This window comes from Schistocerca piceifrons, chromosome 8 (assembly GCF_021461385.2).
Source record: "Schistocerca piceifrons isolate TAMUIC-IGC-003096 chromosome 8, iqSchPice1.1, whole genome shotgun sequence".
Classification (NCBI taxonomy): domain Eukaryota; kingdom Metazoa; phylum Arthropoda; class Insecta; order Orthoptera; family Acrididae; genus Schistocerca; species Schistocerca piceifrons.
Genome location: NC_060145.1, coordinates 474,228,635 through 474,254,945, shown reverse-complemented (window position 1 = coordinate 474,254,945; position 26,311 = coordinate 474,228,635).

The window sequence follows — 26,311 nt, the reverse complement described above, 5'->3', positions numbered from 1 at the left end:
GACAACACTTTCGCCGTTATGGAAGTATGTAGAGACAGCATGGCTCAATACTACTGCAGAGGAATTCCAGCGGCTTGTTGAGTCTATGGCACGCCCAGTTGCTGCATTACGCAAAAGGAGGTCCGACAAGAAATTACGTGGTGTTCCATAACTTTTGTGACGTGAATGTACAAACACCCTGTATATGTTGCAGCAGAAATTATCTGACTTGCGTTCTTTCTCCGGTGTTTCACATCCTGATACGTTGAATACCTCCCGGCAGTGCTGTTTTTCTGGGGGAGCGCTGGGGGATGCGTACCCCTAAACTATTTCGCCGACAAAATAATTTTTTACCATGTTGAGAACTTGGAAGAGTGCCAAAGATTTATCTCATGGACGTAAATTTTTATTTCATTTTTTTGAGTTGTTAATTACAATAAGAACGATACCACTGCAGTTTTTGGTGGGAAAAGCGTTGTCATTGACTGTTTCAAGCATTTCGAAGCTGGGGCAACCGTTTTCGACAACTGAATCGCTAGTAGCCAGTTCAACAAGCATGCACTGCCCTCGCCCCCTAATAGTGGTACGAGCGAGGTGGCGCAGTGGTTAGCACACTGGACTCGCATTCGGGAGGACGACGGTTCATCCCGTCTCCGGCCATCCTGATTTAGGTTTTCCGTGATTTCCCTAAATCGCTTCAGGCAAATGCCGGAATGATTCCTTTGGAAGGGCACGGCCGATTTCCTTCCCCATCCTTCCCTCACCCGAGCTTGCGCTCCGTCTCTAATGACCTCGTTGTCGACGGGACGTTAAACACTAATCTTCTCCTCCTCCTAATAGTGGGCGATGGTAGTGCTAAACGGATATGCGTACACTCAAACGCCGAGCTACCGATAGATGTCTCTACGGTCCCGCTACATGATAATGTTGATGACATCATGGCTAAATGCAGACGGGTTGTATCCCATGCTTCAGTTACAAGTAATTTTCGCTGCATTATATCCAATGTCGGAGTACCCTCAAACTTTTCTTTTGGAAAAAAAGCACTGCCTGACGCGTCCCTCTTCCCCGGGTTACGCAGTGGCGATCGGATACCGGCAGAGCACTTGCGGGAAGACAGAAGGTTAGCTGGAAATCAGAATTTACGTACGGACTCGGGAGGTCCATTTTTGACCGAAGACAGCGCGGGCTGAGGCAGGGTCGGCCACGACGCGGCCGCGGTGAAAGCTAATGAAGCGGCCGCTCTGCCTTATCGCCTGCGACTCGCGGCGGGCCACGAACAAGATTAATGAGGGCATAAATCCGCCTCTCCTTCCATCTTACTTCATATTTCATAATTAATTCCCCGAGTCGTATTTCGCCGCACGGCGTTGCTCTTCGACTGCCAGACGGACAGGAGGGTGTGGGGGGCAGAGGGGAAGAAAGCTACGAGGAGAAACATAAGAGAGTCGCGCCGGCCGGCAGACCGGCGTTTTGTTTTCGGTCCGGGCCGTTGCATATTTTTCTAGGATTTATCGCGGCGTGGCGCGGCCGGCCAGATTTATCTGTTGGCGCGGCCAGTCGTGTCCACAGTAAATCACGTGTGCCCAGCGCTACACCTGGCCGCGTAGTCCGTGGGTGGAGTAGCGAGGGGGGAGGGCAGGCGCTGGCCACGCCCACCGCCCAACATTCATCTGCCGAGTCGGTAGCTGCGTTATTGCGGCCCCACAGCCGAGTTCGTTAGCCAACCCGGAGCTGTTGTTCCTCCATTCTTTTAATACGCCCATGGAAAATTATTAATAGCGTCTAATTTTTTTAATGACTTAGATTACGTAACGTCCGAAGGCAGGTCAGCGTCTGGTGCAATTACCGCGATGTTCCTACCTGTCTTCCTTATTTATTCGTCCTTGCGTAGCCACCGACTGTAATTTTTTAATGTCATTAATCTGTAGACTTGCTTGAGGCCTTCCTTCTTTTCGTCTTGTCTTGTGTGGGATCTATCATCGCTTCACACATGATGAGCAATGCGATCTTGAAAGTCTTTGTCATTTACCTGAAATCTCGACGTCTGCGAACACTTCCCTTCTTCTCCTTCCTCCAGCGACTCGTTAACACGTTTGTAATTTTCCGAAATCTGACTTATTGTTTGTGAAAGGACTCTTCCATCTACGCCTTTCTTGATATATATGCAGGTTGTCCCAAATAAATACCGACACACTTCAGGGACATGTTCCTCATAAAGAAATAAAGAAAAAATGTCTAGTAAATATGGACTCTAAAATGTATAACTTAAGAGGCACCATCTTCTTCTGGTAGGTCTTTGCTTTCCATATTTTGGGAGAAGGAACTATTGAGCAAAACAGTAAAAAAATGTCCAGTAATCACGGGATCTCAGACGTATGCTTCAGGAGCTGTGAGCACTTGTTGATTTTCGCTTGTATGAACCACATCTCTTCCACTGAACAAGTGGTCATGGCTCTTCAGACATGCATTTTAGTGCCCATGGTCACTAAACATTTTTTGCTTGCTACTGTCTCCTCACAAAATACGAAAAACAAAGAGTTTGCAGTATACGCTTTTGACCCCTAGTTTTTCACTTGTTTTGATGCAAGGAACCTGTCCACAAATTTTGTAGGAGTTTCTTTGGGATACCCTATATACATATGTGTATGCCCTGTAGGATCACAGAGAGCATTCTGCCTTATGTGAGCATTCTTTCTAATCTTCCACCAAACTCTCATTTCTCTCTCCATGGAGTCTCTTCGTATCTTCAGTCCACTTTGTGCCTGCACTGTTTGGGACTTCATTATCTGATCTAACACTCCAATAGTACAGCTTGTCTCTGTATACGTTTCTGTCTTCAGTGTCTTATAACGTTCTTAGGGGTAGTTTTACTCATCGTATCAGGCAATCTGTCGCAGCATAAGTCCTAGAGATAGTTACTGTAAAATTCCAACTTCAGAAAAGTTAAAATTAAAAATCAATCTTGTATTATGTTTTTTAAACATATTTATTGTACCTTAAAAACAAAATTAAAGTATTATTAGACAGGCAAACAATACTTACAATACAAAACGAGCAGCTACATGCTCACTGCTCAAAACCCGAAACCAGACCGACTCTCCCTGCCAACATGGCAGTCACTATTTATATTTTCTTAACAATCCCGAACAATCCTCGGCATTTTTTAAAACTGTTATTTCATTAGTTAACAATTAAAACTCTCATCCTAAAACAAATGACGTATTTTAATGATTAGCTAGATTCTTATATATGAAACTCATGAGTGAATTCTAGTCGATCAATTAATTGTAGAGCGTATAAACACTTTGATCTGAAATAGATTAACCAGTTATACCTTTTCAGTTATAATTTTTTCTAGGTGATTTACATATTTTGTTTACATTTGCGATCCTGAATCAAACTGGGAAATGTTCATTTTAAATAGGTCTCAATGGGCTGTTACATTTCAGTCTGTTGGATCGATTTGCCCTTTTTCTAGATCAAGTTTGACTTGCGTTGTCTATGGTATTTATTGTTGACTTGATGCTTGTATATATGTCGGAATTCTATTGATGAGTCTCGTTGTTGGCGGCCTGTTGATGTGGCTGTAGAGCTTTAACCTTCATTTCCTGACATCTGCCGCTAGGTTTGAGATCGTTTCTATAGTTTTTCCTTGAGTGTAATCTGTATCCCTCTTCCCTCAGCTTTGGGCAGAAACTTTTACTCATGATTTTACGTTCTTCTTTCAACATACTTTCCATGTTGCTTTCCGGATGAAATGTCAGTGTCTCATCTGCAGAAAGTATTTCTGGCTTGTGTTGTAACATCCGATCTTTGTTTGACTGAACATAAACATCTTATTATGCAGGGTGTGTCATAATTAATGGCGTAAACGCATACAGTTTTTTCATCTGTATGCGTTTACGCCATTAATTATGATACGCCATGTGTATGTCTTCTGTAAGCTCTTTCATTTTCCGTAGCCAAGTGTACTGCGAGATCATTTCTCCTCCTGAAGGTTATAGAATTTCACGTAGATATTTTATATGTGTAGCCCTGTTTATCTTGCCATTTTTTGTATTTAATTTTGAGCGGAATAATTCAGACTTCTGGAAAGAGATTTACACGTCAACTTCTTCTACACGTTCTTTCAGTATTTATACTTGTTTGGTTACTGTTGCTTCGTTATCCGAGAGTAAAGGCGGACCGTGTAGGAAAGTTTGGTTATTTATATCTTGTCCTGGGATCGTTCTAGTCCTGTTGGTTCTCAACATGATTTTCAGTACTTTTTCCCATTCCCTAGTTACTTTGTCCAGGAGTAGTTTGAACAAAAGTAGGAATAATCCGTCACCTTGGTTCACTGCAGTTTTAATCGTGGAGGTTCAAAATGGTTCAAATGGCTCTGTGCACTATGGGACTTAACTGCTGAGGTCATCAGTCTCCTAGAACTTAGAACTACTTAAACCTAACTAACCTAAGGACATCACACACATCTATGCCCGAGGCGAGCGGTCGCGCGGTTCCAGACTGTAGCGCCTAGAACCGCTTGGCCACTCCGGCCGGCGATCGTGGAGGGATCAGAGATTTCACCCAAGAATCTACCTTTCGATGTTGTGCCAGCCAATGTTTGTTGTACCAATCGTAGTGTTTTGGAGTCCAGTCTCAATACTTCTAAGATGGTGAACAAGGACTGTCGGACAACAGATACCGTCTCGAGAAGCACTTGTCGAGAAAAGCATCGGTTTGTTTCCCGTTTCACACAAAATGATTATTAAAGTGAAATTGGACGTGTCAGTTCGATAAAACGATCCTAAATTAGTCTGTAGCGTTATTCGATTTGTCGATACGTATTAACAGGGGCACTAAAACGCGAAGAATAACCAGCACTCCAGCAGCCATACCACCGCCTTGCCCTAAGCCGATTGTTACATCCATACAACAGTGCTGCTCAGTCGCTGATGGTGTAACGGCTATTCTTCGGGTTTTAATGTTCCTGTTAAAACATATCGACGAAAACTATCGCATTCGTCTAATTTGGGACCACCTTATAGAATCGGCACTTGAAGTTCCGCTTTAAAAGTCATTTTGTTTGTAACGGGAAACAAACCGACGCTTTTCATCAACACTGGGCGTCATGAGCAGTGCTTGTCTGGACTGAGTCTAGCGGCACATTGCGAGTCGAAATTTCAAATATTGACGAAACATCAGCTCTTAGCAGAGTGCTCTGTACCGGGTGGTCCATTGATCGTCACCGGGCCAAATACCTCACGAAATAAGCGTCAAACGAAAAAACTACAAAGAACGAAACTTGTCTATCTTGAAGGCGGAAACCAGATGGCGCTCTGGTTGGCCCGCTAGATAGCGCTGCCATAGGTCAAACGGATATCAACAACTTTTTTTTTAATAGGAACCCCCCATTTTTCATTACATATTCGTGTAGTACGTAAATAAATATGAATGTTTTAGTTGGACCATTTTTTTCGCTTTGTGATAGATGGCGCTGTAATAGTCACAAACTTATAGGTACTTGGTATCACGTAAAATTCCGCCAATGCGGGCGGTATTTGCTTCGTGATACATTACCCGTGTTAAAATGGACCGATTACCTATTGCGGAAAAGGTCGATATCGTGTTGATGTATGGCTATTGTGATCAAAATGTCCAACGGGCGTGTGCTATGTGTGCTGTTCGGTATCATGGACGACATCATCCAAGTGTCCGGACCGTTCGCCGGATAGTTACGTTATTTAAGGAAACGGTATGTGTTCAGCCACATGTGAAACGTCAACCACGACCTGCAACAAATGATGATACCAAAGTAGGTGTTTTAGCTGCTGTCGCGGATAATCCGCACATCAGTAACAGACAAATTGCGCGAGAATCGGGAATCTCAAAAACGTCGGTGTTGAGAATGCTACGTCAACATCGATTGCACCGGTACCATATTTCTATACGTGAGGAATTGCATGGCGACGACTTTAAACGTCGTGTACAGTTCTGCCACTGGGCACAAGAGAAATTACAGGGACGATGACAGATTTTTTGCAAGCGTTCTGTTTAGCGACGAAGCGTTATTCACCAACAACGGTAACGTAAACCGGCATAATGTGCACTATTGGGCAACGGAAAATCCACGATGGCTGCGACAAGTGGAACATCAGCGACCTCGGCGGGTTAAGGATAATTGGCCCCCATTTTATCGATGGCATTCTAAATGGTGCAATGTATGCTGATTTCCTACGTAATGTTCTACCGACGTTACTACAAGATGTTTCACTGCATGACAGAATGGCGATGTACTTCCAACATGATGGATGTCCGGCACATAGCTCGCGTGCGGTTGAAGCGGTATTCAGTAGCATATTTCATGACAGGTGGAGTGGTCGTCGAAGCACCATACCATGGCCCGCACGTTCACCGGATCTGACGTCCCCGGATTTCTTTCTGTGGGGAATGTTGAAGGACATTTGCTGTCGTGATCCACCGAAAACGCCAGACAACGTAAGTCAGCGCATTGTCAATGCATGTGCGAACATTACGGAAGGCGAACTACTCGCTGTTGAGAGGAATATCGTTACACGCATTGCCAAATGCATTAAGGTTGGCGGACATCATTTTGAGCATTTATTGCATTAACGTGGTATTTACAGGTAATCACGCTGTAACAGCATGCATTCTCTGAAATGATAAGTTCACAAAGGTACATATATCACATTGTAACAACCGAAATAAAATGTTCAAACGTACCTACGCTCTGTATTTTAATTTAAAAAAACTACCTGTTACCAACCGTCTAAATTGTGAGCTACATGTTTGTGACTATTACAGTGCCATCTATCACAAAGCGAAAAAAGTGGTCCAACTAAAACATTCATATTTCTTTACGTACTACAGGAATATGTAATAAAAATGGGGGTTCCTATTTAAAAAAAGGCAGTTTATATGTTTGACCTATGGAGGTGCCATCTAGCGGGCCAACCATAGCGCCATCTGGTTTCCCCCTTCAAACGAGACAAGTTTCGTTCTCTGTAGTTTTTTCGTTTGTCACTTATTTCGTGAGATATTTGTCCCGGTCACGATCAATGGACCACCCTGTATATCTTTTGTTGGTTTTATGCTATCCTCCATCGGTCTCTAATTAAAATATTAAGTTCCGTTTACCAGAATTGTTTCACTCGGGAAGATGGTACTGGAGGTCCTACTTTAAATGGTCGGAATCAAAATTACACGTCTATACCAGTAACAAAACTGGAAAAACACCATGAATTGTCTGTTTGAACAAGCTAGTGTCGAAAACTACTATACGAATTTTCATGAGCTTATCATAGGCAACTTGAGAGTAGCTTCAGGCAACATACAGGCCTCATATTATCAAAATCGGAACATGAAACAAAATCGTTATTTAGTTTTAGCTAAAATCTTCGGCTAAGCTCAGTAGTTAGGGTGTTGAATCATCATACTGTAAGACTTCAAAGTTCCAATAGATGGTGATGTTAGTTTTGTAGGACACCAGAGAACAAATTTTAGAAAACGGTCGGGTCTTTCTGAAAACAGCAGAACAGCTGCAAGATTGAGAACTGTATGGTCTTGAGAAACCAATGAAGATCGTGAGGCGAGACTTGCTCCAGCTCCAGAACTTCGGGCTTTAATTCGCTCTTTGGAAAGTCCTTCCGAAAGCGAGGTGCAACTTCACTCTGATCGAGAGTGTCAACTCTCTCTTCAGACACCCTCAGTCACAGAGGTTTAAACGTAACTTCACAGACGCGTAAATTCTGACGCGAAGTAACACAGGCGAGGGAGTTTTCATACCGCAAGTCCTGTTTATCCCTGAAAATTTACCGTTTCATTTTCAACATGTCCAATTCCTAGTTAGCCTATGGTGTGCAATGACCATAAGTAAAGCAGAAGGCGAGAGGCTGCATGTTGGGGGCGTGGATCGTAGTGTCAGCTGCTTTTCACACGACTCTGTCACGTGTTCGTGAAGCAAACAAGCTATTCGTTCATGTCTCCAGTGATACTACTTCAAACATTGTATACAAAGAAACTTCATAATACAAAAATAAATGCCACGCATATGAAACCTCGGACACAAATGTAAATAAATACCTGGGCACCGCAAAAAAACAACAACAACACTACCTGATCGTAAGGAAAGACGAACAACGCGCAAGATTTCGGGTCAGGAAGGTGGGGTCGAATCATGGCGGCTAGTAAACACCCGTATCTATGACGCGGCCGGGCTGGTTTAGACAAATGCTGGGACGGTCTCGACTTTCTGTCACTGCAATTATGATACACAAAGAGTGAAAGTACGGTCATACAGGCAGAACCAAGTTGGCACGGAACTCAGACAGGTGGCACACACGACTTCTCTACCTTGAGGACAGCGACGTTGGGAACGACATCTGGCCGCAAAGTTAAGTGAAAGAAATTTGCTACACTTTGGGAACTGCGGAGCCTGTAACTAAGTAGAAGTGAGCCCTAGAAAAAAGAATAGTAAGGAGCAGAAAATCAACTGAAAGGAAAGGCCACTGGTCCCGATGCTATTCCCGTGCTATTCCACACAAAGCAGACTTAACAAAACTATTAGATTTCAACCTGAAGTGAACAGACAGTTTTATCTGATGCTCAGGTCAAAGACTGTGAAAGTGATCATAACGGAGGTCCATGAAGTATTGGAATAGGTCATATTATTGTGTGTGTCGTGTATTTAATACCTGCTCATTATCTTCTGATTCTAGTTCCACATCAGTTACAAACAATATAACAGTCAAAAAGACATTATTGGCACGAGCCTGTATAAGAAAATTGGGTGGATTAACGTTAATAACAATGATTCTAAATATTAACTAAAATTTCTTAACAAGTGAATATATTTTTTTATAGGAAATATAGGTTGTTGGAGAGTTGGTTGAGAAGCAAATCAGACCTATGAGACTGGAGGTTTGCCTACAATTTTAACTTTCACAACTATCTGTTTTTCTCAAAACTTTGTATCTGTGCTTTGGACCCTTACGGTTCTCAGTGCCTCAGTTACCCTATTTCTTTTGTCCTTCCACCAGTTCTAAGTCATAATCTATTTGAGAACAATGACCTGGAACAATATGTCGAGAATGTTGGGATTTATCGGTAGTGGCAAGATCCACTGTTTGTGTGACTCGCAAAATATTGTAATGTTGATGCATTAAGTTGTTCTGAAAGCGGTTCTGATATTCAAGATAATAAAAGCGGGTTAAAAGCTGTGAGCTACCTGGGAAAGTTATCCTTGCATTATATACCAGGTATCCAGTCTAGTTTACCAAATTGCCAACCACATTAACATTAATTATAATCTTTTAATAGTCGTCTTACGACAACCGGTGATATACAGGGTGATTCAAAAAGAATACCACAACTTTAAAAATGTGTATTTAATGAAAGAAACATAATATAACCTTCTGTTATACATCATTACAAAGAGTATTTAAAAAGTTTTTTTTTCACTCAAAAACAAGTTCAGAGATGTTCAATATGGCCCCCTCCAGACACACGAGCAATATTAACCCGATACTCCAACTCGTTCCACACTCTCTGTAGCATATCAGGCGTAACAGTTTGGATAGCTGCTGTTATTTCTCGTTCCAAATCATCAATGGTGGCTGGGAGAGGTGGCCGAAACACCATATCCTTAACATACCCCCATAAGAAAAAATCGCAGCGGGTAAGATCAGGGCTTCTTGGAGGCCAGTGATGAAGTGCTCTGTCACGGGCTGCCTGGCGGCCGATCCATCGCCTCGGGTAGTTGACGTTCAGGTTTCATAACTAACCTTTTTCGTAGGACTCTCCATACAGTTGATTGTGGAATTTGCAGCTCTCTGCTAGCTCTGCGAGTCGATTTTCCTGGGCTGCGAACAAATGCTTGCTGGATGCGTGCTACATTTTTATCACTCGTTCTTGGCCGTCCAGAACTTTTCCCTTTGCACAAACACCCATTCTCTGTAAACTGTTTATACCAACGTTTAATACACCACCTATCAGGAGGTTTAACACCATACATCGTTCGAAATGCACGCTGAACAATTGTCGTCGATTCACTTCTGCCGTACTCAATAACACAAAAAGCTTTCTGTTGAGCGGTCGCCATCTTAGCATCAACTGACGCTGACGCCTAGTCAACAGCGCCTCAAGCGAACAAATGTACAACTAAATGAAACTTTATAGCTCCCTTAATTCGCCGACAGATAGTGCTTAGCTCTGCCTTTTGTCGTTGCAGAGTTTTAAATTCCTAAAGTTGTCGTATTCTTTTTGAATCACCCTGTATGTATATAAAGAGAATTTAAATAAAAAGAAATAAATCAGTTTATATTTGGACATTTATTTTAACATTCATCATTGTTTCGTTAAAATTTCAGCATATTAAACTCGATTCATAACTAAACTGTTGCCTTATTTAGGATTGCGAAAATGTGAGTTTGTACTCTTATTGAACACATCAAATATTGAGCCAAGTATTGGGAGACTGCATGCAACACTACATTCCTAAAACAACACACGAAGTGCGTTGAAACATATGCAAGAGGAAATGAACCACAACCAACCGATTCAATTTTCACCCAAAGAAGTTATGGTCGTAGCGCAATCCTGTCCGTCATGAAACTACCACACACTGGTACACTAAAGCCATACTAATCGTCTGTGAAATATTCTCGGAAAGAAAAGCTCAGGCCTACTTTGATGATTGCACCACAAGCTTCACGTGGTCAACTTGGTTTACACAATAATTTTGATAATTAAAATAAATTACATCGAAACGCAATTTACAAAAGGAAAACCTCGAACTGGTTACTATCGTCATACTATTAACTTGATGGGTCAAAGGATTATATAAGCACGTGGTACTGGTTCGTAAAGAACACCACACGTTTGCTGAACATAAAGAAAAGTTGCTATATTGAAAAATATTGTCAAGACGAGACGTTATAATCTCACGGACATTCGCATTTAAGATTGATGATCTTAGAGTTACGGATCATCAACACGTGGTTCCACTTTGCCCACAAAGTAGTGACAAAGCAACTACTGGAAGATATTCTGAACTTCACACTCGAATTACACTGCGTTGCAGTTTAAGATAACATAAGGTATTTCAGATCCAAACCTGAAACAAAGGTGATTAAATTTTCTATTAGGCTGAACTTGAGAAATCTATTGTCCTACGGACTTAGCAGAGACGCGCTTAGCCGGTGATCTTACCACTCCAGACGCTCGCCGCGGATAGACTGGCGTGGGCCCCCTGCTGAGTGTGTCTCACAGATACAAACGGAAGTGAGCAGAGAGGGAGCTTCCCATTCCAACATGACAAGGGACAGACAGGACCATACCAAGAATAGAAACCTCTTTGCTTTTAGAAAGCGTAGCTACCTGTTGCGACGTTGGTCCTACTGTTCTCTAGCAGACAAGCTTGTCTGCTACCATCAAACATGCAACTAGAAATACATTTGCTCCTTCATCCTTTCACACATAAAGGAAGGGGGATGACAATATCTTATCATATACAGTACATAAACGAAAGCAGATGTAGGTTCCGTATGAGACTATGTGACATGAATTACTTATAAACTGTGTTTTAAAGTGTAGTAGTGTGACAGATCGTTCTTGATTATGAGTAAAAGTAACACGTTCCACTGCTCAGTCCCCTCCCAGATAGAGTCAGAAACACCACAGTAAATTTAGAAGTGGAATGTATGCCGTAAATGAGAAAAGATTTAAGAAATTAACATGAAAGGAATCCAACAGAGATTTTCAATATTAGTTCACTTTATTGCATAAACGAATAAAATAGTTAATTTTGACGCATTTCTGTGCCACAGGATTGGTGTATAGTTTTGAATTAATACTTACTAGCAGAGCATCACTTGATGCACTAATTTAGAAACCTCTTGAGGTACAACTTTTACTATAGTAAAAATTCATGAGAAGCGTCAACTCGTTGGCCCTACACTACGATGTTGACTGCTAGAGATGAGGTCTTGACTCCTTGAGACGAGGTCTCGACTGGGCTGAGCTCTTGAATGTTCGACACTATACGGACCTCCGTGTGGGGGCGCTGCTGTGCTGATAGGGAGGCGTGGCCTTCTGCAGTGGCTCCCATTGGTTGTCGCGGATTGCAGCGAGCCCTCACTCATGTCTGTGTTACCGACTCGCTTTGCCGACTATGGCGTGGCACCTCGATCTCAGGACGACACCGCAGTCTCTACGATGATTGTTCGTTTTGTAACATTTCATCAATGTGATGCGTAACGTATGACACTCCACACAAAAATGTGCAACAGCAGTTGTTCAACTATCATGTGACTGAATCAGCTACTTTTGAAACTGTCAAAGACTAAGATACTTCCTGGCAGATTAAAACTGTGTGCCCGACCGAGACTCGAACTCGGGACCTTTGCCTGCAAGGTTGGCAGGAGAGCTTCTGTAAAGTTTGGAAGGTAGGAGACGAGATACTGACAGAAGTAAAGCTGTGAGGACGGGCCGTGAGTCGTGCTTCGGTAGCTCAGATGGTAGAGCACTTGTCAGCGAAAGGCAAAGGTCCCGAGTTCGACTCTCGGTCGGGCACACAGTTTTAATCTGCTAGGAAGTTTCATATCAGCGCACACTCCGCTGCAGAGTGAAAATCTCATTCTGTCAAAGACTAACATTATATGGACAATTCGGTGTAAACGAGAAAAGCAAATTAGTTGTAGTTTCATACTTGTACTGAAAAGAAGTCTTTCGTTATGAATCACAACTAAATTAAATACATCATGTCAGATTGGGTACAATTCTGAGCCAAAGCCATCTTGAAAAAAAAAAGTCAATTATCAATTATGATGGTCATAAAATAAACACCGCAACGTTGCAGTCTGCATTCAGGAAAAAAAGCGCTACAAGAGAGAGAACAAAAGTATGCGCAATTTCCCCGTTTAGGCGAGATTTTTAATTACGGCTGACATGTGAATCGAATTTTAATAATTTTGGAATTGCAGGCGGCGGTAACAGACGCGGAATACAGACGTATCGCAAGAGCCGTTAACGTATGCATACGCCGGCGAATTGTTTACACCGCGCGAATGGTCTAAGTTAGAAATGAGCGCGGGAGCATCAATATTTATTTAGAATTTCGCACCCGTAACGCAGATAAATACTTTACGAACGCACCCGGCGCGCCGCTGTGAAAGCGATGCGATATTCAAATAGGCCGGCTCGCGGGTGTTTCGCGTGTTCGACAAAAGCATAGATGGATTGAACGGAGCGTTCGCGCACGTCAGGTGCAGAGGGGTAGATGGATGGGTCGGGGAGCTGGGGAGAGGTTTCGGCTGTTGTCCGTCACGGTGAGGTTGGCGGGCGGGGGGGAGGCTGTGCGGTAGCAGGCCCGGCAGCGGGGAGCGGGAAGAATGATTGTGGGAACGTGCGAGGCGTCCAGGGCGCGAGGGCGCGGAAACTGCGGCTCCTCCCCCTCCCCGCAATTGCGACTGTGTTTTGTAATTTGTACAGTAAATTTGCAGTAGTTTCACGTGCAATTACGCGCAGATAAACACGGCTGCGCAGCCGACGGGGCGCGTCGACCGCCGGCGCAAAAACGCGCGCGTGCCGGCGGTGCGTGAGCGCGCGTGCGCCGCTGTTTGGGGACGCCCGCCGAGCACACAGCCCGGAGTGTTTGCCGCCGCCGACAACGCCGTCGACGCCGCGGGCGAAGCATGCACCGGCGCTCGCAATGTTCCCACTGACAGGAACGGCGAGTTCGGTCACTCGCGCCTGCGCAGAATACCAGGCTCCACAAGCAATGGCCGGCCGGAGTGGCCGACCGGTTCTAGGCGCTACAGTCTGGAACCGTGCGACCACTACGGTCGCAGGTTCGAATCCTGCCTCGGGCATGGATGTGTGTGATGTCCTTAACTTAGTTAGGTTTAAGTAGTTCTAAGTTCTAGGGGACCGGTGACCTCTGATGTTAAGTCCCATAGTGCTCAGAGCCATTTGGACCACAAGCAATATAGTCTTTCTTTCTTTCTTTCTGGGGAACTTTTTCCCACTTCAACGCGGGGTCGGCCTTGTTACTATTGCTTTGGCAGTGTTAGTTGCAGAGGTTGGCTGGATGCCCTTCCTGCCGCCACCCCGAACCCCCCTGGACGGAATTAGTGTACCCCAGCTGTCTGTGTCTAGTGTAAGACATGTAAGAGCGCGAACGTTTCCAAATATCTGCCAGTTGTTCAACTGAGGCGGAACGTGGGGACCAGCCCGGTATTCACCTTGCAGGATGTGAAAAACCGCCTAAAAACCACTTCCAGGCTGGCCAGCAGGCCGGCCCTCGTCGTTAATCCGCTGGGCGGATTCGATCCGGGACCAGAGTGCCTACCTGAGTCGGATATATGATGATCGCACCCAGTGCAAAGCACACCCAACCAGAAATCTGTGAAATTCGCATCCAGTTTTGCTGGAAGCTACCTGCCCAATGGCAGAGCCCACCTGTGCTCCCAGGAGTTGTCATCCAATGAAACCGATCCCTGGGTGCCTATTCTGTATCTTTCCGCCATTGTGCCGATCGTTTCGCTACTCAAGAGCAGCGACGGTCTAGTACTCGAATTACAGTCCCTGCATTATTCAGTATGCATTTCGGTAGCGACACCGTTCGGGTCTAGAGACCCGAAGCGCTGTTGTCGGTTTGTGTCGCGCAAGCCAATCAAAAGCAAGCGGGCACAGATCCGCGCATGCGCACTGCAGCGCACACAGCGCCACCAACACAAAGCGGCTAGCAGACGACACAGGCGCGCTGTTCTTCCGAGTACCGAAATTCCGTTTACGTTGCCATAACGCATGGTCAGGTGACTACAGGGTTACAAACACAAAATCAAATAGTGGTAATGCAGGAGTAGGTTTAATAATGAATCGGAAAATAGGAATGCGGGTAAGCTACTACAAACAGCATAGTGAACGCATTATTGTGGCCAAGATAGATACGAAGGCCACGCCTACTACAGTAGTACAAGTTTATATGCCAACTAGCTCTGCAGATGACGAAGAAATTAAAGAAATGTATGATGAAATAAAAGAAATTATTCAGATTGTCATGGGTGACTGGAATTCGAGAGTAGGAAAAGGGAGAGAAGGAAACATAGTAGGGGTATATGAATTGGGGGTAACAAATGAAAGAGGAAGCCGCCTGGTAGAATTTTGCACAGAGCACAACTTAATCATAGCGAACACTTGGTACAAGAATCATAAAATACATGGAAGAAGCCTGGAGATACTGACAGATTTCAGATAGATTATATAATGGTAAGACAGAGATTTAGGAACCAGGTTTTAAATTGTAAGACATTTCCAGGGGCAGATGTGGACTCTGACCACAATCTATTGGTTATTAACTGTAGATTAAAACTGAAGAAACTGCAAAAAGGTGGGAATTTAAGGAGATGGGACCTGGATAAACTGACTAAACCAGAGGTTTTACAGAGTTTCAGGGAGAGCGTAAGGGAAAAAATGGCAGGAATGGGGGAAAGAAATACAGTAGAAGAAGAATGGGTCACTTTGAGGGATGAAGTAGTGGAGGCAGCAGAGGATCAAGTAGGTAAAGAGACGAGGGCTAGTAGAAATCCTTGGGTAACAGAAGAAATATTCAATTTAATTGATGAAACGAGAACATATAAAAATGCAGTAAATGAAGCAGGCAAAAAGGAATACAAACGTCTCAAAAATGAGATCGACAGGAAGAACAAAATGGCTAAGCAGGGATGGCTAGAGGATAAATGTAAGGATGTAGAGGCTTATCTCACTAGGGGTAAGATAAATACTGCCTACAGGAAAATTAAAGAGACCTTTAGAGAAAAGAGAATCACTTGTATGAATATTAAGAGCTCAGATGGAAACCCAGTTCTAAGCAAAGAAGGGACAGCAGAAAGGTGGAAGGAGTATATAGAGGGTCTATACAAGGGCGATGTACTTGAGGACAATCTTATGGAAATGGAAGAGGGTGTAGATGAAGATGAAATGGGAGATATAATAATGTGTGAAGAGTTTGACAGAGCACTGAAAGACCTGAGTCAAAACAAGGACCCAGGAGTAGACAACATCCCATTAGAACTACTGACAGCCTTGGGAGATCCAGTCCTGACAAAACTCTACCATAGCGTGAGCAAGGTGTGTGAAACAGGCGAAATACCCTCAGACTTCAAGAAGAATATAATAATTCCAATCCCAAAGAAAGCAGGTATTGACAAATGTGAAAATTACCGAACTATCAGTTTAATAAGTCACGGCTGCAAAATACTAACGCGGATTCTTTACAGACGAATGGAAAAACTGGTAGAAGCCGACCTCGGGGAAGATCAGTTTGGATTCCGTAGAAATGTTTTAACACGTGAGGCAATACTGACCCTACAACTTATCTTAGAAGCTAGATTAAGGAGAGGCAAACCTACGTTTCTAGCATTTGTAGACTTAGAGAAAGCTTTTGACAATGTTGACTGGAACATGCTCTTTCAAATTCTGAAGGTGGCAGGGGTAAAATACAGGGAGCGAAAGGCTATTTACAATTTGTACAGAAACCAGATGGCAGTTATAAGAGTCGAAAGACATGAAAGGGAAGCAGTGGTTGGGAAGGGAGTGAGACAGGGTTGTAGCCTCTCCCCGATGTTATTCAATCTGTATATTGAGCAAGCAGTGAAGGAAACAAAAGAAAAATTCGGTGAAGGTATTAAAATCCATGGAGAAGAAATAAAAGCTTTGACGTTCGCCGATGACATTGTAGTTCTGTCAGAGACAGCAAAGGAATTGGAAGAGCAGTTGAATGGAATGGATAGTGTCTTGAAAGGAGGGTATAAGATGAACATCAATAAAAACAAAACGAGGATAATGGAATGTAGTCGAATTAATTCCGGTGATGCTGAGGGAATTAGATTAGGATATGAGACACTTAAAGTTGTAAAGTTGTTTTGCTATTTGGGGAGCAAAATAACTGATGATGGTCGAAGTAGAGAGGACATAAAATGTAGACTGGCAATGGCAAGGAAAGCGTTTCTGAAGAAGAGAAATTTGTTAACATCGAGTATATATTTGTCAGGAACCCATTTCTGAAATTATTTGTATGGAGTGTAGCCATGTATGGAACTGAAACATAGACGATAAATAGTTTGGACAAGAAGAGAATAGAAGCTTTTGAAATGTGGTGCTACAGAAGAATGCTGAAGATTAGATGGGTAGATCACATAACTAATGAGGAAGTATTGAATATGATTGGGGGAAGAGAAGTTTGTGGCACAACTTGACTAGAAGAAGGGACCGGTTGGTAGGACATGTGTTGAGGCATCAAGAGATCACCAATTTAGTATTGGAGGGCAGCGTGCAGGATAAAAATCGTAGAGGGAGACCAAGAGATGAATACACTAAGCGGACTCAGAATCATATAGGTTGCAGTAGGTACTGGGAGATGAAGAAGCTTGCACAGGATAGGGTAGCATGGAGAGCTGCATGAAACCGATCTCAGGACTGAAGACCAGAACAACAACGTGCGGTTCTAGGCGCTACAGTCTGGAGCCGAGCGACCGCTCTGGCCGCAGGTTCGAATCCTGCCTCGGGCATGGATGTGTGTGATATTTTTAGGTTAGTTAGGTTTAATTAGTTCTAAGTTCTAGGCGACTGATGACCTCAGAAATTACGTCGCGTAGTGCTCAGAGCCATTTTTGAACAACAACAACGCATGACGCTGCATTCCATAGAGCTGACGTGCCCGGCTTCACGCCCTTGCTTCCTCCTCAACAGTATCACGTGCAGTATATCCATTTCCATGATCTCAGCTGAAATGCATAAAAAATTTTACAGTTTCTCTGACTGCATGTTCCCGTGCACGCATAATAACGATAGCGAATTTCACTGTATTCTGCAGATTGTCGTAAATGTTGCATTATGACGCCTTATTCTCATTCAAACTGAAATTGTGTTTTGGATTTTACGTTTTCGGAAAATGTGCTAGGAATTGTGTGTAGTACCTCATTGTACTAATACATGTATAAAAACACCCGAAAAACTGATTCTGAGAGTTTCGAAGAATAGGAAAATAAACAGAATATGGTTATAACTCGCCCCTAGAGATCCAAAGGATTAAGTAGCCCTCTTCCCTATATGATGCGTCAACTATTTTGGTCTTAAAAGCAAGACTGAAAAAAAAACGCATTTTCGAGAGTTCCTGCAATTCGTCGAAGTGTATAACATGCATCTCATGAATGAAAATGTTTCGTGGATGGTGCTACATCCTAAAAGTATTACGGCAGAGATCTTTCATCTCTGTCTACTGTGGATGAGGATTCGATCGCAGATAAATACTTGTGACAAGCAAGATTATGAAATTGACTGCTGCTAGCTACATCACCAGCAATTTAAGTTGTGCTCTTAGATTCCTGTCTAACCGCATACTCGGAAATCGCTACATATTCGGAAAAATGGTAAATTATTTCTGACAAGAAAAAACATAAAGGTCACTGTCGGTTGTTTCACTAACAGCAATTTCATCTCCAACAATATTTCGTATTTTAAACAATCATAAATCACGAAATCAATACTGAGGAAGTGCGCTCTTACATGAAAAGTCACAGGTTCGCGCATGGGTGGACGTAGAATTTTTTATTTTTTTTCTCTTCATATATACAACACGTTCTGAGACATTGTTATTCGTGTAATTTAAGATTTTTCTGCAATTATAGGTGTACATAAACCACACCTCACCGATCGACAGGGCCAGACCGAAACCCAAAACCTTTCGTTACAATTGTCGTAAAATCGGTGGGAGGACCGTTTCGATAAAAAACTGAAAATGACGTCACTACCGAGACTAAGCTACTACACCGATCGGTATGCACCATACAGAATAGGGTCCCTGTGTGGCACAGCCTACCTGCACTCGGAAAGTGCTCGTCCACTTGAGTGACTGACGTACTTGGCTAGTCACTGTCAGTGTGAGTCTGGCTTTCGGAGTGTTCAGCTCGTTTGCCTTGTGTCTCTGTGTGCTTATACGTCCGATATGGAACTGCAACAACCACCAACGGTAAACCATGTGCCCACTATGATGGTAACTCGTACAACGTAAAGAGAACCAAAGCAGACGAGACTGTGATATGGCGCTGTTCGAAACATAGAACAACATATTCTCGTGCACTGCTTAAGACCAGAGACTGTATCGCGCTTGGTTCAAACGAGCACCAATGTGGGGCACCAGATGACGCTCGCTCAAAAGTAAAAAAAGACGTTGAATCAGGCGAAGAAGAGATCAGGACAGGAAGAGACTTCGATTTCCAAAATATATACCGAAGAGTTAGGCGACTTGGACAATCGAGGGTACGATTTTATTACCGAAATGCCAGAACAGCAAGCAATGAAGAGGATATTGTACATGAACCGGCCAAATCACATAACAGAAAGAGCCAGAAACACGATAAGAAGTTGACCCTCAGAGTTATTAACCATGAATGACGGCAGCAGTTTTCTCTTAAGTGATGACAGCTTTGGAGATAGGATCACAGTTTTAGCGGAAAAGCAGAAATAGAGGCTCTAAAGAATAAACAAGAGTTTTTTATGGATGGGACCTTAAAATGCTGTACCAAACAATTTTTACAAATATATTCTGTTCATGCAGACTTTGGAAGCTCAAAGACCAAAAGAAACATCCATCCGGTAGCTTTTGCATTCTTACCAAACAAGAGAAAAGAAACATATATCCGTCTTTTCCGCAATGTTCTGGATAATGTACCAGAATGGAAACATAATAATGTCACCGTTGATTTCGAATCAGCTGCGATTTCTGCGCTAAAAGTTGTGATCCTGTCGGTTCAAGTGCATGGCTGCCATTGCCGTATGAAGAAATCTCTCTGGAGGGGAGTGCAAGTCTTGCGACTTACTTGCGAATGCAGAGAAAACGAACAAGTAAAGCTGCTAATTCGCATGTGTGTTGCTCTGGCGTTCCTTCGACCTGAAGATGTGTGCGATGGCTGGCTCGTGATACATTCACAAGCACTGGATGTCGCGAAGCTTTCTCAGTTTTTCCACTATTTTGTAGATAGGTGGTTGCTAAATGACAAAAACCCGATCAGTCTTTGTAATTGCCACAGAATGCGCCATTGTACCACCAACGCCGTAGAAAGTTGGCACGACAAAATTAATGATCTTTTCGGAAAACCGAATCCTAAAATTAAAGACGTAATCGAGTGTATGAAGACAGAAGCATGTGGATTAATGAGGTCACAATTAAGTATGGAAGGCAAATGAAAGAAAACAACTTACAGGAAACTTGACGAAAGTTTGGAAAAAATTGTAGAAAAGGATGAAGGGGATGGTGACATCAGGGCTTGTTTGAAAGCAATGTTCAAAAATTTGAATGAAGCCCTATGTTAGTGCTGGACGATACATATGAAAGAAAGTACAAAATATGAATACTCATAGTGACTTACGAAGTTAAAAATAAAATACAAAATTTATATTTTTATATATACATATACATACATATATATATATATATATATATATATATATATATATATATATATATATATATATAAAACAAAAATCTGATTTTAAACACGCCTAAATGACAAGTTGCTCTTGCCATTTAGCCAGTCCAAAGCCTGGATAAAGTGTGATGGGAGTCTGTTTATTACGAAAAATCAATAGAAACAACATTATCACTTCCTATAAGAAACGAAGTTTCATGTATGAAGTACCATGTTTGACCATAATTTTTTGTATTCTCTCTGACGCAATCACAAAATTTTCTCATATGGCATGTACCGGCCAACGTCGTCCATCTCCAGAAACAATCTAATACATATATTGAAAATTACAAATATATAATTTAAAAATAGTATTTCTTCTACTTGTCAAAAGCATACTTTAAAATAAACATAAAAAAGTATGGCTCGTAACATGTACATGTAACATAAAGTACATAACCTGTGTTGTCACAGCCCGCATCTCGTGGTCGTGCGGTAGCGTTCTCGCTTCCCACGCCCGGGTTCCCGGGTTCGATTCCCGGCGGGGTCAGGGATTTTCTCTGCCTCGTGATGGCTGGGTGTTGTGTGCTGTCCTTAGGTTAGTGAGGTTTAAGTAGTTCTAAGTTCTAGGGGACTGATGACCATAGATGTTAAGTCCCATAGTGCTCAGAGCCATTTGAACCATTTTTGTGTTGTCACATAATGTGCGAAGATGAAAGCACCCTGTACAAGGGCTGCGAGTAGCAAGAGCTAGGTGTGGCGTGAGAAGCGGTGTACAGGTAATTTCAGCTGTATTCGTGCCTATCCCTGGACTTTTAGTTAGTATGACAATGCTTCTTAGACACATTACATGTACCATATGCAGATCCACGGCTGTGGATCATATTTTGCATTAGGTTTATTTTAAAGTGTTCTTTGTGAAGTAGAAGTGGCTACATCTTTAAATTCTTCATTTGTAAATTGGTTTCTCTGTTTTCAATTGTAGTCTCAGAAGATATAGTACTAAGTAAAAATCATCTAACAGAAAAAATGATCACTTCTCATGATAAATAATGTGGCATTACGAATCTTATTCGATCATCACTTCCCTTGTATAGCACGTAAATGTACATTTACACGGACTGTAAAAATTAGCTATTGCTGACAATATAGGCGGGCAGTGCTGTCTGACAATGTCGCGGCCTCACGAATTACGGCCAATTGTACGGCAACATTGCCTACTACTGTTGCCCGGCAATGTTTGCGGCGAAACGTTTCCGGGCCAAATGTGTTTACCTGAGCCACGCTATGAAAGCGTAATAAACAAAAGCAAGGTAGTGAATTTGAGTGGAGCTCTCCTACATTTGCTTTCTACGAGGAAAAAAGTTAGCAAGAGCAAAAGAAATAGGGCATCAAGGAAGCATTCTTTTTTTAAAGCAGGCGAACTGCTTCCGAAACTTTAGCTTGGGACAGGGAATATACCTTTTCCAGAATGCTGAAATCCGATTTCGAATATATTGTTTAAAAGTAATTCGTCCGAGAATTGGTAAAACCAATACCGCTATTGTCTCTTATATACGAGTTGCAACCGTTCGTTTTCGGCTAGTGGGGTTTGATACAGAGGTCTGATATTTCTGTCTCAAGAGCGGAAGAAAATAGATTTTTAAAAGTTTACACCAGAGCTGCTAGTAATTAAGTGTTGGTTGACAAGTTTCGGGCTTTGCCTATTTTCAGATGTCACCAGCTACAGAGAATAATTATGTAATGAGTCGATGTGTCGAATGTGGGTAATAAATGTAGCCTATCAGTAATAGTATGGTTCATATGGCAACTACTTACGTATTTAGCATTTAGGATGTGTTTGGTAAGGACAGTTCTGTTTGTGTCATAACACTACATCCATCTCAGATTTTCTTTAAAATATGTCAAAATTGTAGTTACACCTTACTACATCATGTTAACATAGCCGCATAATATATATTTTCCATACTTGTTGTGCCTTCACTACCCAGCATGATGTGATTCACGTCACAAAGATATTTTATATACAATGGAGAAGTTCCTCAATGAACTATACTGTGCGTCACGCTGGCTTATTTATCGTAAATACTATCATAATTTTGAAACATGTTGATGCAGCTAATTTTATTATGTCTTATATAATCTTTGATGTATTTAATTTACTTCGCGATTGTATTAAGATCAATGACTATATCCAGTCTAAGACAGTGTTCAGTCACATCACAGTTGTAAAATAAATATTTCATTTACTTTCAGGACTATTTGAAATCAAAAATATTTTTTAATTTGTATATCAATGAAATCAACATACAATATTATTCTGCTGTTATAGTTCTGACCATACAGATTGCGATTCATAAGTTGATTAATGTACTCTTGATGTTTTCTGTGAAGCGTTTGTAGTCGCGTATTTGATGAATAATGCATGGGGGAGTGCCTTTCATGTGCTGATTAAGGTGCTATAGAAATTTTCTATGATTCTTCTGCTGCACGATTCTGTTTGTTGAGTTAGAATTTGTTCTGGGAGCTTAGTCAAGTGAATAGAATTGTACAGGTATTTCTCCTACCATACCCATCAACTGGCCTTTGACGAGACATATAAAGTAGTGAAATTTCTCTATATTTTCAGTGGAGTGTGTATCATTCTCTGAGATGCGTGCTGAAATTGAAAGGTTATTTTTGCTTCCGTTTATGTATCGTGTGTATCTCGTTTTACGGGGACCTGGAGTTCAACGGGCTGCATATCTAAGCCTTGCTTTCAATGCGAAGGAAGTTGCGATTTTGTACCAACACTGAATGACATTAACTAAAGCTGTAGAAGGGAAGCTATTTAATTATCTGTTATAGCTTAAGAAATACGCCATTCTGTATAACAGACGGTTCACTCTGGAGGAATTTGGTGAACACAGCTCAAATCATTGTGAAGATTTGTTTACCTAATGTTCTGAAAACGTGGTTTCGAGAAAATGAGAAAAAATTGTTCTCATTGTTTTTGACTCACCGTATGCCTCTTTCAGAACATTCCAGCAGCATTATTCCCCGCAGCATTATTCTTGCTCGCCAGCTGCTTCTTCAGCCTGTGTAGACTTTATCAGGAATCTTTTCCTTGCTCTGGATCGTTAGTTCTGACTTTTGCAAGCCTTTCAGCTTCAACTACTTACTGACAATTTTTGGCATTCAACACAGCTATCATATTATTTCCTGGCTGGATACCTAATTTGTCCATTAGTTTTGTCTTGTTAATTAAACCATCACTGAAATAGATGACAGCATGCATTGCACCTGAGTAACGTCAATCGAACAAACACTGTTTTTGGTACCCTTTGACACACGCAAATTGTTGAAATTCTCATTAGGGTTTGGTGTATGGTGGTGTAGACACCTGCTAAGCAATTTTGTAACTGCAAGGTATATTGGCTTTATTGTCTCCATGACTGTGGCAGGCAAGAAATGCTTACGGTAATATTCCTTGCCTGTCGGATGAGATAAGCGTGGCTGGTTCGCAGACATCTGTTCAATTGGCGTTTAAGACCAAATCAACAACTGAAAAGTAGATAAAATACACATTTTTTGAAACGGGAGAAATTTGTCTTTTAGAAGGTGGTTCAGAGTAGTTTCAGGGTTAAGACAAGGCTGCAACCTGTCTCCACTGTTGTTAATATTATTTATGGATCATATGTTGAAAACAATAGACTGGCCGGGTGAGATTAAGATATGTGAACACAAAATAAGCGGTCTTGCATATGCGGATGACTTAGTTGTGATGGCAGATTCGATTGAAAGTTTGCAAAGTAATATTTCAGAGCTAGATCAGAAATGTAAGGGTTATGGTATGGAGATTAGCATCTCCAAAACGAAAGTAATGTCAGTGGGAAAGAAATATAAACGGATTGAGTGCCAAATAGGAGGAACAAAGTTAGAACAGGTGGACGGTTACAAGTACTTAGGATGCATATTCTCACAGGATGGTAACATAGTGAAAGAACTGGAAGCGAGGTGTAGCAAAGCTAATGCAGTGAGCGCTCACCTACGATCTACTCTCTTCTGCAAGAAGGAAGTCAGTACCAAGACTAAGTTATCTGTGCACCGTTCAATCTTTCGACCAACTTTGTTGTATGGGAGCGAAAGCTGGGTGGATTCAGGTTACCTTATCAACAAGGTTGAGGTTACGGATATGAAAGTAGCTAGGATGACTGCAGGTACTAGTAGATGGGAACAATGGCAGGAGGGTGTCAACAATGAGGAAATCGAAGAAAAACTGGGAATGAACTCTATAGATGTAGCAGTCAGGGCGGACAGGCTTAGATGGTGGAGTCATGTTACACGCATGGGAGAAGCAAGGTTACCCAAGAGACTCATAGGTTCAGCAATAGAAGGTAGGAGGAGTCGGGGCAGACCAAGGAGAAGGTATCTGGATTCGGTTAAGAATGATTTTGAAGTAATAGATTTAACATCAGAAGAGGCACCAATGTTAGCACTAAATAGGGGATCATGGAGGGATTTTATAAGGGGGCTATACTCCAGACCGAACGCTGAAAGGCATAATCAGTCTTAAATGATGATGATGATTATGAAGGTGACAAAAATATGTTTTTGAAATTTTCAGTCATTTCACGTCCAGCTCCACTAGAACGTCCGTCTGTCCAAGGTAGGCTTTATTAAAATCGTTAACTGCGTCATGTTTTGGCTACTTTATAAATGATTTTGGTGTCGAGTGTGTTCCTGTCAAAGCCGCAATAATGCCTGCAATAAATAAGCCAGCGTAATGCAATGAGAAAAAATTCTCCACTGTATATGAAATATCGTTGTCACGTTCAGGCGTTTTAATAACCGAAGTAGAATAAAATTTCTGTTCAGTACTGCAGATCTGCTAAAACGATAGCAGTGAGAACGTTCCTTTTCAGAAAACGTTCTTTGTATACATTACTTTCTGCTTCTTTCGCTCTATTTGTAGATCTATTTATCACGTTACACATTTTTGAGCTGCAAGACGCGATGAACTGAAAAATTTTCCATATGATTCATGATACAAGGCATTTGCAATGCTTTGGTGGGAGGACTCAAAGATTTTATTAAAGCAGTAGTTGACCAGAGTTATAGGGCGTGCAAAGTAATGTATACAGCCGTCGCAATAAAATAACAACAGTTTGTAAATTGATGCCCAGATAAAATGCGCGATGAAGCTTAAGAAACGTTCAGGCGTTTTAATAACCGATGTAGAATAAAATTTCTGTTCAGTACTACGGATCTGATAAAGCGATAGCAGTGAGAACATCCTTTTTCAGAATACGTTCTTTGTTTACATTACTTTCTGCTTCTTTCGCTCCATTTGTAGATCTATTTATCACTTTCATGGATTTCTCATTGGTTGTCTCATTCGGCCAATTTTACTTACTATAGCTGCTTCTGTATTTCTGTATTCCTTCAGCAGTGGTTCGTGTAATTCACTAGACGAACCTAATCTAAATGGTTCAAATGGCTCTGAGCACTATGGGACTTAACTTCTGTGGTCATCAGTCCCCAAGAACTTAGAACTACTTAAACCTAACTAACCTAAGGATATCACATACATCCATGCCCGAGGCAGGATTAGAACCTGGGACCGTAGCGGTCGCGCGGTTCCAGACTTTAGCGCCTAGAACCGCTTGGCCACTCCGGCCGGCGAACCTAATCTCCAAGAACAAATGAAAAGTAAACACGTGCAGACGAGAACTGAGATGGATACGGCTTGGGCATTGACGCATTGCCGCAGTGTTGCTGGCAACACTATTGCGGCTACACATTGCCGTAAAATAGGCCTTGGGCCCTCCTACCAGCCGAGCGGCGTTTCTACCAGCCGGGCGGAGATCTGAGAGATTAGA